Below are 19,475 nucleotides of genomic sequence, written 5' to 3' on the forward strand. Positions count from 1 at the left end.
GTATAATTTCCAAAGAAGGATGTCAATCATATATATGATTTCAGCTTCTTAGCTGCATTTTCACTACTATCATTTCAACAAACCTGTGCATATCAGAATTTTGCATTAAAATGCTTATGAAATTTCATGAGGACTTGAAAAAAACATTGCAGACTGATGTCAAAATGTAAACTTGAGATGGGAAAATAAGAAACTGAAATTGTTGGACTTACCCATCCCTCCTCCTTGGTTCACACTCAGTGGCTGCCTAAGGACCCACACTGACAACAACAAATACTAGCATTTCAAAGGAAACCCCTCTATGCCTGACAAGGTGTTATTTTCCAGCTTTTTTACGGTAATTTGACTCTACCTGAGGTGCAATTTTCTTTGACGTTTTGCATGCGTTGTGTGTGGCTCTGTAACAGCAATTCGGAGCCTTGCCAGATCATTCTGTGTCTCTGTGATGGGTCAAGTTCAGGCATAGACAGTTGTGTCGTATTCAGCAAAAGCTTTTGTTAATGTCGTCTGACTCTGTGGCTGCCTGCCTGCCTGTTGTCTAATTTAATAGAAGCCACAAGTCTAGCCTGTTGTTGCTTATGCAGTCTACATGCCAATATTCTCAATTTATTTTAGAGGAACGACTTCACTCAAGTCAGCTGATGGTCAGGTTTTGTTCTAGATCCGTGCACAGTGAACTTTTTAAGTATGAGAAAGGAAGGTTGAGGGATGGGAGCTGGAATTTTCTCCAAAAGTTTCCTCACACTCCCCCCCCCCAACTTGTTCATTTGGTTCCACTTCCCACCACTTCCCATCTCACCACAAGAAAGATATATTTTTGCCGAATACATGAACCTGCCCTCATTCTGAATAGTCAAGCCTATTGACAACTAGTTTGCTATGACAGAAATGAACAGGTGGCCCCAATGAAGCAAAATGCATTGGTGTTGAAAGTCTTAAATGACTTGGGCCCCCAAAATCTGAAAGATCACTACCATCCTTAAAGGTCTTTTTCAGTGTTAAGATCAGCAGAGGGGTTTGTTCCGCCACCCCCAGAAGAAGAAGAAGAGTTTGGATTTGATATCCCACTTTATCACTACCCGAAGGAGTCTCAAAGCGGCTAACATTCTCCTTTCCCTTCTTCCTCCCCCACAACAAACACTCTGTGAGGTGAGTGGGGCTGAGAGACTTCAGAGAAGTGTGACTGGCCCAAGGTCACCCAGCAGCTGCATGTGGAGGAGCGGAGACGCGAACCCGGTTCACCAGATTACGAGTCCAGTGCTCTTAACCACTACACCACACTGGCTCTCAGAAGTAAAGGGAATACTGACTCTGACACACACATGTCTGTACTATGAGCCAAGTTTTCTCTTCCCCTTTGCTAGCCCAAAGACAGCACTCTTCCATACAATGAGACTGCAAAACTGCAGGACAGAGCTATATGAAGGTCCTGGATCATGCCCAATGGGCACAGAAAGCAGTCACCTTGCTGAAAACTCAGTGGGTCTGGATCAGGTCAGTGCCTGGATGAGAGACCAGCTGCGAACTCCATTCACAATCCCTTTTGCTCTATGAAGAAAAAAAAAGGAGGATATAAATCTACACAACAATAAACAAACAAACAAACAAATAAATAACAACTACTGATCATAATACTTAATGATTAAAAACAAATACATTTCCCGTGAAGCTGTGGCCCCAAAGGCTTATGCTTTGATTTCTAATCACCCCAGTAAGAAATTGGAAAGAAAGTCAGTTCAGCACCTTCTGTTATTTTCCTAATAAAGCAGAGATTCGATAGCAAAATCATTTCATGCTCATTCTTTGCACAATGGTCTTTTGTTGGCAGCTCTTTGTTAAATGAAAACAGCGATGCAGAATGCCAGTCTTAATTAAATTTAGAGAGCGAGGGTTCTTTGGTGAAATAACACAGAGAGACCACTGAGCCTCCTATGAAATAACTTGTGAACACAGCTTGTGTTCTGCAAGTGTAATCCTATCCCTGGTTGCCGTCGCAAAACCTCCCTCCAGCAGTCTGAGGCTGGTCCAAGTGCGTGATGGAGAAACTCCCAAGTCCTTCCATTACTATCGCATATGTGATTTGGCCAGATCTCTGTTGGAGCACAGCTGGCTGCTGCTATGAAGTGCTATTATGGGTGGTAAAAGGGAAAGGACCCCTGGACAGTTAAGTCCAGTTAAAGGTGACTATGGGGTTGTGGCGCTCATCTCACTTTCAGGCCAAGGGAGGTGGCGTTTGTCCACAGACATCTTTCCAGGTCATGTGGCCAGCATGACTAAACCGCTTCCGGCTCAATGGGACACGATGACAGAAACCAGAGCGCACGGAAACGCCGTTTACCTTCCCACCACAGCAGTACCTATTTTCTACTTGCACTGGTGTGCTTTCAAACTGGTAGGTTGGCAGGAGCTGGGACGGAGCAACTGGAGCTCACTCCGTCGTGGGGATTCGAACCGCCGACCTTCTGATCAGCAAGCCCAAGAGGCTCAGTGGTTTAGACCACAGTGCCACCCCCATCCCAGATGATGATGATGATACTTAAGCAGTTTGCCTTTGTGTCTAGCTTGATGTGTTTTCATTTTGTGGCTGAGTAGGTATTCAGAGCTGTGTCTCCCTGGCCCTAATCCAGCACTTCAACCATGAAACCACACAAATTCTCTGGCTGCAAACAAACAAATACAAGCTGCAGAACAACTCAGGGCACTCAAAACCAACAACTCAGGGTGGCAGAGTAGGAGATGGGTTGTTCTGTCTCCTTGAGAACAAGCCACCAAGCCAAACCTGTTGTGTCAGGATTTGCCGATCAGAAGGTCGGCAGTTCGAATCCCCACGATGGGGTGAGCTCCCTTTGCTCTCAGCTCCTGCAAACCTAGCAGTTCAAAAGCACACCCGTGCAAGTAGATAAATAGGTACCTCTGCGGCAGGAAGGTAAATGGCGTTTCCATGTGCTCTAGCTTCCATCATGGTGTTTTGTTGCACCAGAAGCGGTTTAGTCATGCTGGCCACATGACCCAGAAAGCTGTCTGTGGACAAATGCCAGCTCCCTCGGCCTGAAAGCGAGATGAGCGCTGCAACCCCATAGTCGCCTTTGTCTGGACTTAACCATCCAGGGGTCCTTTACCTTGTTTTTTTTATTGCCAAGTTTGGAAAACTTGGAACAGAGTTAGCCCATGGAGAGCTATGAAGACGCATGCAGTGGGCAGGGGGAACGGAGCAAGCGAAATTCCAAAGCAAGGAGTTGCCAGGAGGAAAAATAATTGAGGGTCTTGAAACAAATACCCACCACTATACTGCAGGGTCTGTGTATCACAAGGGCTGTCTTAACTGCTAAGTACTCCTATCAATTGGGTAAGTAGTTTGTCTAGACTAGAGTATGGATGAGAGCAAGCCTTCCTTTTGTCTTGGCCACAGATGACTTGCAGGGTTGGCCCAGGTTGAGCAAAAGAGCAGAATCTGCTCCTTTTATATAAATCTCACTAAATAGCATTGTGTTTCTAAATGTTTCTAAAGTCCCCCCCCCCTCGTGGGCCAACAGCAGCAATAACTGTCAAAACATGCCATAAAAATGCTGTTTTCTTCCTGCATTTTGGCATTCCTTGATCTGTAGTGCTTGGTGTTCGCTGAAAGCCCTCAGGGCTAATGTCTCTCTTGTTCTTTGTTTAAAAAGTAACACGAGCTTTCCTTTTCTTTTTTTAAAAAAAACCTCCTATCTGAACAAGAAACAATAAAAGGCTTGAAAACTCTATAATGCTGCCAGCGTCCCAAGGTGTAAAATATGCCAGCTTTCTACATACACGCAGCTCAGCCTCTTTATCCAAACTGGCAGGCAGACTTCAAAAACATTCAGATGGGGATTTTGATGAACAAGAAGGTTATTTATGTGAGACAGTCTTGCAGTTAAGCGCACATCCAAAAGTTAACTGTTTCTATGAAACAGTATAAAATATTAATTTTAAAAAAATACTGGTAAAACCAACAGACTTTTAATCAGGTGATATATGTTGTTGTTGTTTAGTCGTTTAGTCGTGTCCGACTCTTCATGACCCCATAGACCAGAGCACGCCAGGCCCTCCTGTCTTCCACTGCCTCCCACAGTTTGGTCAAACTCATGCTGGTAGCTTCGAGAACACTATCCATCTCGTCCTCTGTCGTCCCTTTCTCCTTGTGCCTTCCATCTTTCCCAGCATCAGGGTCTTTTCCAGGGAGTCTTCTCTTCTCATGTGGTGGCCAAAGTATTGGAGCCTCAGCTTCAGGATCTGTCCTTCCAGTGAGCACTCAGGGCTGATTTCCTTCAGAATGGATAGGTTTGATCTTCTTGCAGTCCATGGGACTCTCAAGAGTCTCCTCCAGCACCATAATTCAAAAGCATCAATTCTTCGGCAATCAGCCTTCTTTATGGTCCAGCTCTCACTTCCATACATCACTACTGGGAAGACCATGGCTTTAACTATACAGACCTTTGTTGGCAAGGTGATGTCTCTGCTTTTTAAGATGCTGAATATGGAATAATATGCAGTTGTAAATGTTGACAATAGGACCCGTGGAGGAGATGGGGGGAAGTTTTGAGATTCGGAGTAATCTCTCTATATGTGGATTTGGGTTGTTATAAACTTTTATTTGTAAAATCAAATAAAAATTATTTTTTAAAAAAGGAAAAAGAAGGTAATTAAGAATCCCCCCCCCCGACCCTTTTACAATTCCAGAATTGCATCCAGCCTCTGGCTCTGCTGTCCAGAGCCTCTCTCCATCCCAACCAGCTTGCTTGCTTGGCTTTTTCCATCCTCTTTCCATCTGCAGCTGCATTGTTCTCTTTGCAGGCTTCTTTCCTCCCTCAGCTCTGCCCTCCTGCACCACCCCTCTGCACCCACTGCATCCAGCCACCCTGCCTACAAAGGGGTCTGTTCTTGGCCAGTTGAGTGAACTGAGTCAACCCTCTATCGGAGGAGCTCCAGGTCACACGGCAGTAAAGCATTTTCTATCGCCGGTTTCTCCTGTGTGCCAGTTGAATTTTTCCCTCCTTCTTCTTTTTTTTTTAAAAAAAGCAGGAAGCAGCTGAATTCTGCGCTAGTGAGCACACACAGAACACCAGTCCTTTCTCGTGTTGATTTTCTTGCCCAATTAGACATGCCATTAAATTGCAAGACCTAAAGGACAGTAAATTCGAAGCGAGGTAAATAAATGCAAAGGCATTGCCACGCTCCTCCGAGTGTATTTAAATTGACACTGCCAAGGATAAACACATCTCACCTGCCAAGTTGCTAATAACTTCTCAGGGTGTCAAAATGAAGTTTTTTCCCCCAGCAGCGTATGATCTGGCCTATTTATGCCGTTTCTTCATTTTGCATTCCCGGTTCCTTCCAGGACCCATGCAAATCAATGTGTCTGTTCAAATGTTATTTCTTTTTCTCTCTCTCTCTCCCCTCCCCCCCCCGAGAGAGTGTTTATTTAATTTTTTTAACAGAAGAATCATAAAAATAAATGAACAATCCCCTTCGTAGAGAACATCGATAGTTGTTCTATAATTATATCGCAGCATGCAAACATTGATAACATTTATTAACTTCCCCCTGAGACCTAGATTTTTTAAAAAAGTCATTGCATGGCTCACAGATCAGAATCTGGCTCCTTGTGTTTGCATCAAATGAAAAGCACCCATGTATCTGTAAAGTAAGGTTACCAGATTTTTTTTCAATGACTCCGGGGACACATTAATTAATTAATTAATCAATTACTACACATTCGGGACGTTGATGCTGCAGCGATGGCAGTGGCAGAGGGGTGGCCACCGCCTTAACCTCAACCGCCACATTTCCACTTCCTCCGAGGCTTCTATCTCCTTTCTCCATGAGCCTGGGCAGTCCCTGAGGTGTTGGTTCTTCGGTGATGGTGGTGGTGGGGAAGCGTTGCCACGCTGCCTTTCGGAGCACCCCCATCCCAACTCCTACTTACGTGCAAGCAGGAGGGGGCAGGGATCTCTCAGGCAGCACGATGCCTCCCTTCCCATTGGAGCAGCCCCAATCCCATTCCTACTTGTGTGCAAGCAAGAGGGGGTGGGGATCCCTCAGTTGGGAAGGGAAGCTTCCCGTTGCGTAGCTGAGAGGTCCCTGCCCCCTCCTGCTTCCACACAAGCTCTGATAGGCAGCATGAAGCCTCCTTTCACAGCTTAGTTGCCGGGGTCAGGGAAGGTGGAGGCAGCCCGGAAGCTGCATCTGAGAGTCTCTGCACCACCATCATATGGGGACTTCTGAGCAGCTCCTGAAGCCAGCCAGAGCCAACTGCTCCGGGCTACTGAGACTGCCGCTGCCGCGTTTCCTGGGGACATTAGATGAAATCCGGGGACATTCCGGGGATGGAATTTGTCCAGGGGCTTCTTCACAAATCCGGGGACTGTCCCCGGGAAACGGGGACATCTGGTAACCCTACTATAAAGTGATCCTGGGCTATTATCCCTTGGCTAATTCTACCACACTGAGCAAGTTTCTCATGCAGTTCTCTTTGCCAAATCCTAGTCACCCAGCCTCTCAGCATAAAACCCTCCTGCAATTTCCAGTGTTGGGCCAGCTCCCTATGAGCCATGGCTAGCAAATAGTTGGCCCAGTCTGTATGCAGAACTCTTCTGAAGGATATGTGTAGACAAGATGGCCCATTCACCACCAGGGATGGATAACTCCAGGTCAGCTTTTGTTTTCCTTTCCATTGTGCCCACGGACAGTTTTAGTTATAGCTGCCACTTTTACATACAGGAGCGGGTGGCGCTGTGATCTAAACCACTGAGCCTCTTGGGCTTGCCAATCGGAAGGTTGGCAGTTCGAATCCCTGTGACCAAGTGAGCTCCTATTGTTCTGTCCCAGCTCCTGCCAACCTAGCAGTTTGAAAGCACGCCAGTGCAAGTAGATAAATAGGTACAGCTGCGATGGGAAGGTAAATGGCGTTTCCGTGCACACTAGTTTCTGTCATGGTGTCTCATTGTGCCAGAAGCGGTTAAGTCATTCTGCAACATGCCTGGAAAGCTGCCTGTGGACAAATGCCAGTTCCCTTGGCCTGAAAGCAAGAGGAGCGCCACAACCCCATAGTCGCCTTTGACTGGACTTAACTGTCCAGGGGTCCTTTAAAGGAAAAGGGACCCCTGACCATTAGGTCAAGTCATTACCAACTCTGGGGTTGTGGCGCTCATCTTGCTTTATTGGCCGAAGGAGCCAACGGCGTACAGCTTCCGAGTCACATGGCCAGCATGACTAAGCCGCTTCTGGTGAACCAGAGCAGCGCACGGAAACGCCGTTTACCTTCCCGCCGGAGTGGTATCTATTTATCTACTTGGACTTTGATGTGCTTTTGAACTGCTAGGTTGGCAGGAGCAGGGACCAAGCAACGGGAGCTCACTGGGATTCAAACCACCAACCTTCTGATCAGCAAGTCCTAGGCTCTGTGGTTTAACTCACAGCGCCACCCGTGTCCCTTTACCTTTGCCTTTACCTTTACTTTTACCACCAGGGGTCCTTTACCTTTACCTTTTTTGCCGGAGCACTTTCAAATTGGGCTGAAATACCAAATATATGATGCTTTCATTGAAGCCTGCTGGAATATTCAGTTTGGCACCTACCCAGTTTTGTTTCCCCAATGCCTTAATCCTGCGGTACTTAAATATGCATAGGCATTGGGCGAATGTGGGAATAGCACATACCAGCTTTTTAAAAAATGAAAAGAACAGAATTGACTTATTGCAGAAACCCCCATTGTGTTAAACCACTGCATGCTTCTCGCCCCCGTTTCTCAACTTCTCCTTTAGATTTATCCCCATCTTAGATTTGTTGCCTCTCAGGCAACTATTGCCCTGGGATAAAATAAATAAATGAAATATCAACTCTGCCAGGGCTTTCCCAAAGTGGATCTCAGAAAGGGGTAATGACAGATAGCGACGAACACTTCCCACAGATAAAAGCAAACAGAAGTAAATATTTTATCAGCCTAGTTGAAGGGATGGCTAGATTGGAGAACCTATAATTTGTAAGAAATCTCTGATTAATTGAATGGTGCATAAGCAATTGATTAATTAGATGAGTAAATACACTTTAAATTTGCATATGAATAAAGCTATTGTTCTTTAATTGTTCTTAGGTGCTTTTTGGATGTCGCAAACACTGGTACCATCCCAGAAGAGACATTCCAAGTTTTGTGACAGAGGAGGAATGCCACTTCTAAGGTGCCATCTTTCACCCATGGTTTTTGGAAGTGCCTGTTATCTCAAACTCTGTATGCCTACTTAAGCCAAAGTCTTATGTTTAGCACATGCACTAAAAATCCCTGTTGCCCAACTAATAGAAGGTTCGTATTCTCTGTTAGTTGACTAAATACGTTTCTGAGCACAATTCAAAGTGTTGGTGCTGACCTTTAAAGCCCTAAATGGCCTCGGTCCAGTATATCTGAAAGAGCGTGTCCACCCCCATCATCCACCCTGGACACTGAGGTCCAGCACCGAGGGCCTTCTGGTGGTTCCCTCACTGCGAGAAGCCAAGTTACAGGGAACCAGGCAGAGGGCCTTCTCGGTAGTGGCACCTTCCCTGTGGAATGCCCTCCCACCAGATGTCAAAGAGAACAACAACTACCAGACTTTTAGACGACATCTGAAGGCAGCCCTGTTTAGGGAAGCTTTTAATGTTTGATGCATTACTGTATTTTAATATTGTGTTGGAAGCTACCTAGAGTGGCTGGGGCAGCCAGATGGGCGGGATATAAATATATTATTATTATTATTATTATTATTATTATTATTATTATTATTATTAACGTACCCTCCAACATTTCTCCAATGAAAATAGGCCATCCCATTCCATATGGATAATTTTACTATTGATACACCACACATTTTACTGGGTTGCCACAGCCACTCTGAGCAGCTTCCAACATCTATAAAAACACCGTAGAATATTAAACATGAATTTTAACAGGGAGAAATGTAAAGTATTGCACTTGGGCAAAAAAATGAGAGGCACAAATACAAGATGGGTGACACCTGGCTTGAGAGCAGTACATGTGAAAAGGATCTAGGAGTCTTGGTTGACCACAAACTTGACATGAGCCAACAGAGTGACGCGGCAGCTAAAAAAGCCAATGCAATTCTGGGCTGCATCAATAGGAGTATAGCATCTAGATCAAGGGAAGTAATAGTGCCACTGTATTCTGCTCTGGTCAGACCTCACCTGGAGTACTGTGTCCAGTTCTGGGCACCACAGTTCAAGAAGGACACTGACAAACTGGAACGTGTCCAGAGGAGGGCAACCAAAATGGTCAAAGGCCTGGAAACGATGCCTTATGAGGAACGGCTAAGGGAGCTGGGCATGTTTAGCCTGGAGAAGAGGAGGTTAAGGGGTGATATGATAGCCATGTTCAAATATATAAAAGGATGTCACATAGAGAAGGGAGAAAGGTTGTTTTCTGCTGCTCCAGAGAAGCGGACACGGAGCAATGGATCCAAACTACAAGAAAGAAGATTCCACCTAAACATTAGGAAGAACTTCCTGACAGTAAGAGCTGTTTGACAGTGGAATTTGCTGCCAAGGAGTGTGGTGGAGTCTCCTACTTTGGAGGTCTTTAAGCAGAGGCTTGACAACCATACGTCAGGAGTGCTCTGATGGTGTTTCCTGCTTGGCAGGGGGTTGGACTCGATGGCCCTTGTGGTCTCTTCCAACTATGATTCTATGATTCTATGATTCTATGATTCTATGATTCTATGATTCTATGAAACATTTTTAAAACTTCCCTATACAGGATTGCCTTCTGACAGCTTTGGGGGGTTGGATAACTCCATACCCTGCAACATTACTCTGAAGGAAAAGTGGGACATTCCAGGATCAAATCAGAAACCGGGACGGCTTCTCTAAATCAGGTACATCCCTGGAAAATAGGGACAGTTGGATGGTCTGTAAATATTGCAGCCTTGAAAACTTGCATCCTGGAATAGCAGCCATTGAATCTGAGGAGCAAGAAATTGTAAACTTGTACTCTGAGAATATAGATGGAAAGCAAAAATGTAACGTTGTGCCTTGGCTTGCCTCATTACATAGCTGGTAGGCAGAATTTAGTTTCCAGGGCCGTAAATTGTGCAGGCCTAAATGGTTGGAAAAGCTTCTCCATATATATATATATATATGTGTGTGTGTGTGTGTGTGTGTGTGTGTGTGTGTTTTAAACATACCATTTTCAACAGTAATTAAACATCTTTTTACATCTTTTTCAATATTTTGACTTCCATCAGTCCAGTCTGAAAATTTCCCCATCTAATCTCTTAGTATACATTTCTTATTTTCCCTGTTCCATTTAAAACTCATAACCCATATCTCTATTCTTTATCTACTTTGTAGCACTTCATATATTTCTCCCTACAAAACTTCTTGTAGTCCTAATGGCGCAATTTGTTGATTACAATTGCTCTTCAAATAGTTCGTATACTTCTTCCAATCTTCTGTAAATCTCTGGTCCCGCAGGTTTCGAATCCTTCCTGCCATTTTGTCCAATTCTGCAGAGTCCATTATTTCCGTCTGCCATTCTTCTTTCGTCGGAATTTATTCTCGCTTCCATTTCTGGGCTATGGAAAAGCTTCTCCTGTTCCATTTCTCTTAAAGGCACAGGAACAGATCCAGTTAAAAAGAAGGAGTGGCACCTCTGTACTACCATGAGAGAGCTGGTTTCGCTGCACCCGAAATCCAGTGGCGTAGCGTGGGGGGTGCAGGGGGGGCCGGCCGCACCGGGCACAACATCTGGGGGTTAGGGTTAGGGGGCGCAAATCCACGGGTTAGGGGGCGCAAATTACTTGCCTTGCCCCGGGTGCTGACAACCCACGCTACGCCACTGCCGAAATCCATCACATACCTGATGTAGGATCTGAATGTGTTGGACGTGCTCAGAACAGGTCCATGCAATCTGTTGCATTGCTCAGTCCCGGATACTTCTGAGGTATGCAAAACCCTCCTAGCTCCTTTTGCAATACTGTCCAAGGGGAGAAATTCCTTTCGCCCAAACTGTCACCTCATATCCTGCAGCAGGAGGTCTCGGTCCTTCTTATCGCTCCTGTTGCATGCCCAAACTGCATTGACTTGTCTGAAAATGATCCAGCCCTGCTTATTTTAAAGCCACTTGAAAAATAATTTAACTCACGGACTGACATAGCAAATCACATACGGACGGTGGTGATAATATGTTCTTAGGTAGCAGAGGGGATTGCAGATGGGAGAAATCGTTTCTGAACGCTCTCCCACGTTAGGAAAATTCCCTGTAAGTTGAAAATGAATGGAATCTAACAGGGAAGAACGTTCTCCCTGCTGTGCTAATGGTCTCTGTTTAAGTAGGGCTTATCTGGCTTTTAAGCAAGCCATGGTTAATAAAAAGGAAAAGTGGGACTGGAAGCTTCAAATCTTCTCAGCAGAGAATGTAATCTTGAGGTTGCTGCTACTAGTTCACGATGCCCCAAACCATGGTTTACCAAGGCACTCATTATCGTATCTCAGGTTGCTCCCTCATGCAAAAACATTCCAACAACACAACTCACTACAGGTTTATTTTTATTTTATTTTTATTAAATATATATATTCAATTTTACACTATACAGTCATACCTTGTGTTGCATTTGCTTCATGATAGGGATATGGGTGGCGCAGGGACGCGGGTGGTGCTGTGGGTTAAACCACAGAGCCTAGGACTTGCTGATCAGATGGTCGGCGGTTCGAATCCCCGCAATGGGGTGAGCTCCCATTCTTCGGTCCCTGCTCCTGCCAACCTAGCAGTTCGAAAGCACATCAAAGTGTAAGTAGATAAATAGGTACCGCTCTGGTGGGAAGGTAAACAGCGTTTCCATGTGCTGCTCTGGTTCATCAGAAGCGGCTTAGTCATGCTGGCCACATGACCCAGAAGCTGTACACCGGCTCCCTCAGCCAATAAAGCGAGATGAGCGCCACAACCCCAGAGTCGGCCACAACTGGACCTAATGGTCAGGGGTCCCTTTACCTTTACCTTTATGTTTTTTCAGGTTGCGTCCCGTGGCAACCTGGAAGTACCAGAAAGGGTTACTTCCGGGTTTTGCTACTCGCGCATGCACAGACGTGCAAAATGACGTCACATGCATGTGCAGAAGCGGCGAATCATGACCCGTGCACGCACAGACGTGGGTTGCATTCTATTCATGTTGGAACAGGCCTCCAGAATGGATCCTGTTCACAACCAGAGGTACCACTGTACATTTGAATTCAAACATTAATCATAATCATCAACATTTAGGATTCCCCGAATCCTTAGACTTCCCTCCACACCTCCATGGTTACCATTATCAAACACTTTCTACTGCATCATATAATTTCTCCATTTTTCTTAAAATAGTCCATTTTTACCTTAGTTTTTAATACATTACAATTGTTACTCAAATCCCGCCAAAGTTTTTAGTTGTTTACAGTGTTCTCCTAAGTAACTTATAATTCCCCCCATTCCTTATTAAAGTTTCTATCTTCATGATTTCTGATTTTCCTGGTCATTTTCGCCATTTCAGCGTAGTCCATCATCTTCATCAACCATTCATCTCTGGTTGGGACTTTGTCTTCTTTCCAAACTCAGTGCAGGTTTAAAACTTTGTGGGCTGTGTTTTCTGGGTTTAAAGCTGTTTATAAATGTATTTATAAAAACATTTCTATACTGCCGCTCAGGTAAAAAAAAATCTTTTACTCGTTGTCTGAAGCTGTCAACCCTGGAGCTGTTTCACCTTGTTATTCTGGAGTCAGAGCTAAACTCTCCATTGGACAAGGGTTCTCAATGATGTATCCATCGTCTTCAGAAATGAGGGTAGAATAATTGCCCGGTGAGTGTGCAGTTGAGCTTCTGAAGCTCAACATCAAAAAAGAAGAAGATCATGGCCACTGGTCCCATCACCTCCTGGGAAATAGAAGCGGAAGAAATGGAGGCAGTGAGAGATTTTACTTTCTTGGGCTCCATGATCACTGCAGATGGTGACAGCAGTCACAAAATTAAAAGACGCCTGCTTCTTGGGAGAAATGCAGTGAAAAACCTAGACAGCATCTTAAAAAGCAGAGACATCACCTTGCCAACAAAGGTCCGTATAGTTAAAGCCATGGTTTTCCCAGTAGTGATGTATGGAAGTGAGAGCTGGACCATAAAGAAGGCTGATCGCCGAAGAATTTATGCTTTTGAATTGTGGTACTGGAGGAGACTCTTGAGAGTCCCATGGACTGCAAGAAGATCCAACCTCTCCATTCTGAAGGAAATCAGCCCTGAGTGCTCACGGGAAGGACAGATCATGAAGCTGAGGCTCCAATGCTTTGGCCACCTCATGAGAAGAGAAGACTCCCTGGAAAAGACCCTGATGTTGGGAAAGATGGAGGGCACAAGGAGAAGGGGACAACAGAGGATGAGATGGTTGGACAGTGTTCTTGAAGCTACAAACATGAGTCTGACCAAACTGCGAGAGGCAGTGGAAGACAGAAGTGCCTGGCGTGTTCTGGTCCATGGGGTCACGAAGAGTCGGACACGACTAAACGACTAAACAAAAACAGAGTGTGCAGTTGCAGCAGTGTGGGTTTGTGTGTGGATCTTTAAAAACAGCAGCATACTGACTTTGAGAAACTATGAAGCATAATTTGTAAAAGCGAGGCAAGGATTGCAGCTCAGATAAGGACCCTGCCTTGGCGTAACCCGGGTTTGGCAACAGCTGATGATTCATTCTTTCAATCCCCTAATATTTATCTCTCAGCAACCAGGCATGAGTCAGAACAAGACACTGCCTTTCTGAGGACAGCTGGGAATGTTTATTTCTGCCTTGTCCAGTGCACTGTTTCCAACAGAGGCCAGCCTATGGGAAACCCCCAAGTAGGGACTGAAGGCCACAGCTCACCCTTGTCTGCAACTGAAGCTCAGAGGTTTTCTGCCTCTGAAAATGAAGGCTCCATTTAAATATCACGGCTTACCTCTCCATTAATTTACCTCATCCCTTTCAACCATCTAAGCTTATGACCGTCTCCACAATTTGTGGTGGTGTGTTCCATAAGTTCATTAAGTGTTTAGTGAATGTGTACATATTTTCTTTGGCCCCTCTGTCCTAACCTACTGCCAACTGATTTTATTGGGTTACTGGGAATATTTGAGAGATGGGGAAGAATGTCACTGTTTCTACAATCTGTATACTCCCTCTCCCAAAATTGCAAAGCCCCAGATGTTTCACCCTTTCCTCATGGGATAGGCTTTTCACCCCCTTCATAACTTTGTGAAGGCACATAAAAAGCAAAGGTAGCTGTGTTGGTCCATAAGCGGGTGGAAAATCCTCCAAACTCCACACCTGGACAATAATTTTACTGGCGCCAACCAAAATGTCACAAAATAGTTGCAAGCTTTTGAATTTTGCAGAAATATCCATTAAGCAAGATGTTACATGAAGCAGGAGATGGGGATAAGGATGCTTTTTAATTTTCTCCTCCTTTTCCTCCTCTCTCCTCTCTTTTCTGCTTCATGTAATGTTTTGTCTGATGGGGAACTCGAAAGCTTGCCACTATTTTGCCACATTCTGGCTGGTTCTAATAAAGCTTTTGGATTTTTCTACTGACTGTATCCTCTTTCGAGAAGAGTTGAGTAACTAAACATTAGCACCACATTTGCCAATGTGGTGCCCATGGGCGTAGGGGCACTCTTGAGATCTTCTGTTGACACCCATGAATCTTCTGAGCCCCTCCACTCACTGCCCTCTTGGTCACAATGCAGTGAACGTGGTTACCTTTTTCTCCCTTGAAAAGTAAGTAGAGCGGAAAGAAGTTGGAAAAGTGACACTCTTTGTCAACAACAAATTGTCACTGTTTTTTGTGTTGAATATACAGTGGTACCTTGGGTTACAGACTCTTCAGGTTACATACGCTTCAGGTTACATACTGTCAGGGAACTGCCACCAGAGGCACGGGAGAAGGAGAGGGTCTCTGATTCTGCAGGAGAAGGTCCCAGCGCTAGGGGGAGACTCAGCCGGGAAGAAGGGGAAGAGAATGAGTGTAACACCAGGGATCCAGGAGAGCAACGGGACAGGGAGGTGCAGGGGCTCCAGGACTCTTCGTTGGAAGTTAGCGAGGAGAGCCCAAGCACCCCGCTGCCCACGCCCACCCTGCGCAGGAGACTCCCGCGCAGTGAGAGGCGGCGACGATTGGGCGTCAAACAACTCTTATGTTGGCAACGCTTTAAGAAACGCCCACAGACAGATTCTACGAGTGACTAAGGGCAGCCACGCTGAGATGGGCTGTGCAGTCCGGAGGGTTTAACCAGGCAATCTAATGCTCAAACGGAGCAGGATTACGCACGAGTAACTCCCAACCACTACACATACGCTTCAGGTTACAGACTCTGCTAACCCAGAAATAGTGCTTTAGGTTAAGAACTTTGCTTCAGGATGAGAACAGAAATCGTGTTCTGGCAGCAGCAGGAAGCCCCATTCGCTAAAGTGGTGCTTCAGGTTAAGAACAGTTTCAGGTTAAGTACGGACCTCCGGAACGAATGAAATACTTAACCCGAGGTACCACTGTATGCTATATGGGCCTAATAACTCCATACACAACACTGTTGCTGTATGTAGATTTTATTTTGTTTCTTTTTTTTATCTTATATTTTGGAAATTTACATCCAGCTTTTTTCCCCTTTGCATTTTTTGGGGGGCCCCAAGAGAGTGGGGCCGTAAGCTATAGCTTGTTTAGCTTATACGTAAATCCGGCAGTGTGTGTGTGGTGTGTTCTCTCTTTTTATCTCTTTGTGAAAGTGGGAGAGAAGTGATCCAAGGGGAAAAACCCAAATGGGAATAAAATGTTGGCAAACCCTGCAATCTTTCAAGATCCCCCCTCTGATATTGCACTCTTTGTTTCCTTTAACTGAAAACTCATAACATGCTGTTTACATGCATGCAATTCTTTTTTCTGGGGGCACGCAGGGGTACGCATACCCCTAAACATTTTGTGAATCTAAGTTTGGCCTCATTGAGGGGCAGTATTTCAATATGAGTAAGAAAATGAGAGTACCCCTAAACATTATTTTTTTTTAGAAAAAAAGCACTAGAGGTCAGTATTTGGTGTGCTGCTCCAGCAAAGCTTTGGAAGCTTGTGGATTTGGTAGAAAATCTCAGGAACTGTGAGATTAACAGCCCTGTGTACCCAGGACACTATTCTTACAAGTTTCCCTGAGACACTAAAATGGGAGTCATTGTCTGAAACCCCTCTATAAGAAACAGCATCTGTCTCTTCATCCTTTATCCTCCCCCCCTTTTTTTTACATTCTCACTGCTTAATTTCACATCCTATTGCTAGCAATCCCTTGCCTTCCATTTATGGCTGCAATGTACATCTGTTTTATGAGCCAGTTTTGCATAAGAAAAGGGAGCCTGGGCAGTTAAACCTCCAGGACTTGGGGGCATTGCTTTTTAGGGTTTTCAAATGCAAATAGACCCTGTTGGGTAAAATTCCTCGAGAATTTTGCTCATTGTAAAACTATAATCCCCCCCCACTGCCCCAGGATGCTTTTCATGCCTTTTTTTATTGAAGGTGGTGGCACAACTCTAGAGAAAGTGGCTGGAGAGAGGCCATAGCTCAGCAGTCCAGCGCATACTTGGCATTCAGAAAGTTAAATCAATGGCATCTCCAGTCAAAGGACCTCAGATAATAAGGCTGGGAGCGACCCCAAACCAGAGACTCAATCTGGAAACAAGGCTGAATGGGTCATTGCTTTCATGTACTACGAGGCAGCTGCATTATATATCAGACATTCTGAGTTCCTTAAGCCTAACTTGTTCCTAATTTTGTGCACAAAATTTAAGAGAAAAAAATACATTAGGAAGTATGGCAAAGAGTCTTGTGACACCTAACTAATTTATGGTGATACGGCTTCTTCTTTGGCAATCACTTGTTGCTGGGTAAGATTGTCTTCCATGAACACGGTTTTAACAGTGAGTGACTGTGGAGGCCAATTCTGGATCCACACGTTCTTCCACAGTGGGGACATAGGTTTCCAGGTGGGACTTGATCACGGTGAGGGTTTGCCAAGCATGCCTTCCTCTTAGCACGTTTCTCCCTTTCATCCTGAGTTCAAGCGTCTTCAAAACCCATGACACCTTTGGTAAAGGCTGTTCTCCAACTGGAGCTCTCACATGCCAGGGTCTCCCAGTTGTCGGTGTTTATGCTACATTTTTTAAAAATTTGCCTTGGGAGAGTCTTTGAACCTCTTTTGTTGACTACCAGCATTACGCTTCCCGTTTTTAAGTTAGTTGCATTGGAAGATGATAATCAGGCATCCGCAAAACATGACCAGTCCAACGAAGTTGATGTTGAAGAAGAATCATTGCTTTGACACTGGTGATATGTATCAAGTATGGGGAACCCTTGACCTTCCAGATGTTCCAAAACTACAACTTCCATCATCCCTTTGGCCATGCTTGCTGAGGCTGATGGGAGATGCAGCAACATCTGAAGGGCCAAAGGTCCCCCAACCCTGGTATACATGGTATTTCATGGGCTAGAGCAGGAATGAGAACCCGTGCCCCTCTAGACATTGTTTGGTTTCAGCACCTATCATCTCTGAACATAGGCTACTCTGGTTGGAACTGATGAAATCCAATAATATCTGGGAGGGGGTACAGGTCCCCCATGCCTGGACTGATGAAGTGAACCTTAGTCCACAGAATCTCATGCCACAATACATTTGTTAGTATTTAAGGTGCCACAAAGGTCAACAAAGGTCCGTATAGTTAAAGCCATGGTTTTCCCAGTAGTGATGTATGGAAGTGAGAGCTGGACCATAAAGAAGGCTGATTGCCGAAGAATTGATGCTTTTGAATTCTGGTGCTGGAGGAGACTCTTGAGAGTCCCATGGACTGCAAGAAGATCCAACCTATCCATTCTGAAGGAAATCAGCCCTGAGTGCTCATTGGAAGGACAGATCGTGAAGCTGAGGCTCCAATACTTTGGCCACCTCATGAGAAGAGAAGACTCCCTGGAAAAGACCCTGGTGCTGGGAAAGATGGAGGGCACAAGGAGAAGGGGACAACAGAGGACGAGATGGTTGGACAGTGATCTCGAAGCTACAAACATGAGTCTGACCAAACTGTGGGAGGCAGTGGAAGACAGGAGTGCCTGGTGTGTTCTGGTTCATGGGGTCATGAAGAGTCGGACACGACTAAACGACTAAACAACAACAACAAGGTGCCACAAGACTCTTGTTGCTTTTGCTGAAACACAGACACTGAGAATGGTTACATTAGCAAAGGGACATTTCACTTGTATGTGTCAGGTGTGCGTGAAGGAGCCAGGCCCTGTGACCAGGACTGGGGCCTTCCTAAGTTTGTTCTGAAGAGGCAAGGTGTGGCCCGACAGGTGAGGCTGATTGGTAACTCACAGCACCTGGTGGCAAGAGCCGGGAAGGGATATAAGGTCAGCATTTCCCTTCGTCTCTTTGCCACAGCAACATGCTTCCTGCCTTGCTGAGTTTGGCTCCTTGCTTCCTAGTCCTTGAACCTCGGCTTCTTGATTCCTTGCTTCTTGATCCTTGGACCCTTGACTTCATGACTCCTTGCTTCCTGACCCTTGGACCCTTGGCTTCTTGACTCCTGGCTTCTGGACCCCCGTTCCTGCTCCCACCCCGCCATCTTGCCCCCAGTCCTGACATCCCCAGCTGGGACTTCAATCTCCCGTGAACCAGACCGTGACAGTATGGGATAAAAACATCTTAGAATCTTGTTACTTGGCATGACTCCAGAGGAGTGAATTCAGCCTTGTGGACCTTAAAACAGCCTTAAGGGACGTGGGTGGCGCTGTGGTCTAAACCACTAGGCTTGCCGACCGAAAGGTCAGCAGTTCGAATCCATGTGATGGAGTGAGCTCTGTCCCAGCTCCTGCCAACCTAGCAGTTTGAAAGCACGCCAGTGCAAGTAGACAAATAGGTACTGCTGTAGCAGGAAGGTAAACAACGTTTCCGTGCACTCTGCTTTACATCACGGTGTCCCCTTGAGCCAGAAGCGGTTTAGTCATGCTGGCCGCATGAACTGGAATGCTGTTTGTGGACAAACGCCAGTTCCCTTGGCCTGAAAGTGAGATGAGCGCTGAAACCTCATAGTTACCTTTGACTGGGGTCCTCTACCTTTACCTTTACTCTTAAGCATTTGCCTGGGAGCCATCAGTGACAAGGAATTCACATGGAAGTCCATGCAGGCAAGGGAGCAGGCTGGCTTAAGAGAGATGGGGCACCATGTCCTCCTCTGCACCCACCATAGAAACCAGGTGGGCTGCCAGAAAAGGGAAAACCACCCCCTCCCAACCAATAGAGAAATGCAACAGGCCCATTGCAGGAGAGAACTCATGAAGACTCAGCTGATGGAAACTATTTTCCATAGCTCAGTCCAGGAATATGCATGGTTTGGATGCCGTGGTTTTAACTGTGGGTCGCATGGGCTAATACAGAGAAAACAGTCACA

General features: G+C 45.6%; 1 long non-coding RNA gene across 3 annotated transcripts in view; it reads right to left on the minus strand.

Annotated features, from left to right (window-relative positions):
* LOC308577020 overlaps nucleotides 1-19,475 on the minus strand; it is a 31,014-nt gene that overhangs the window by 5,328 nt on the left and 6,211 nt on the right. For 2 of the 3 annotated variants that reach the window (XR_014003345.1, XR_014003346.1), the window contains exon 3: nucleotides 1,465-1,548. The exons of the other annotated variant lie outside the window; for it this stretch is intronic. This is a non-coding gene — a long non-coding RNA (uncharacterized lncRNA). The remainder of the gene's footprint in view (nucleotides 1-1,464; nucleotides 1,549-19,475) is intronic. 3 annotated transcript variants of the gene reach the window in all.

The sequence above is a fragment of the Podarcis bocagei genome (genome assembly GCF_964188305.1).
Source record: "Podarcis bocagei genome assembly, chromosome: 17".
NCBI classification, from domain to species: Eukaryota; Metazoa; Chordata; class Lepidosauria; order Squamata; family Lacertidae; genus Podarcis; species Podarcis bocagei.